The sequence below is a fragment of the Egretta garzetta genome, unplaced genomic scaffold (assembly GCF_000687185.1).
Source record: "Egretta garzetta isolate BGI_Z169 unplaced genomic scaffold, ASM68718v1 scaffold1124, whole genome shotgun sequence".
NCBI lineage: Eukaryota > Metazoa > Chordata > Aves > Pelecaniformes > Ardeidae > Egretta > Egretta garzetta.
Window position 1 is genome coordinate 7237 of NW_009259338.1, and position 681 is coordinate 7917.

The window sequence follows — 681 nt, forward strand, 5'->3', positions numbered from 1 at the left end:
GGCTGGGGGGGAGGGTCGCTGGGGCCCCCCCGGGCTCCACCGTGGTCCCACGGGGAGGGCAGAGCGGCCTCTGCAATGCTGAGCCCCCGGCTCCCACCCTGGGGACTGCTGAGTGCCACCATGTGCCCATCCTGCCCCCCTGGCCTGTTTCTGCCCTTTTTCACCTCAAATCTGCCCTCCCGTGACCAGAGAAGCCACGAGGCACTGGAGGGAGAATAAATGAACCTGTCTTTGTTCATGAGGACGTGGGGTCTGGACCCTTCCTGGGGGACTGGGGTGCAGAGAGGATGGGGCTGGCTCAAGCTGGGGCACGGGCTCAGGGTGGGAGCATTTACCCCCCTGAGGGCCCTGCCCTGGGGGTCCCTCTGCAGAGCCCCTGAGGTCCCTGCGCTGTCCCCAGCCCCGTCAATGGGCTGGGGGGGTGGACATGAGGACACCTGGCGAGGTTGGTGATGGCCCTTGGCGGAGGTGGCCCTGGCCCTGGAGGGACGTGCCGTGCCGCTCCGCAGGGAAGGGCTGGGCTCAGGGCCAGGGGAGGGGGGCACACGCAGTGGGCGAGGAGCAAAGCCCAGCGGGAAGGGGACATGGCCACGGCCACGTGGTGGCCTCAGGGTGCCATGGTATGGGCGCCATGCGGGTGCTGGGTGCTGGCAGCCATCACTGCAGAGCTGGCGGGCACAC

At 68.9% G+C, this 681-nt stretch overlaps 1 protein-coding gene across 1 annotated transcript in view; it reads left to right on the forward strand.

The window, feature by feature from the left end:
• Positions 1-681, forward strand: part of LOC104124478 (N-acetyllactosaminide beta-1,3-N-acetylglucosaminyltransferase 3) — a gene marked incomplete at its 5' end in the record, with an annotated part of 8324 nt that overhangs the window by 7128 nt on the left and 515 nt on the right. The window lies entirely within an intron of this gene.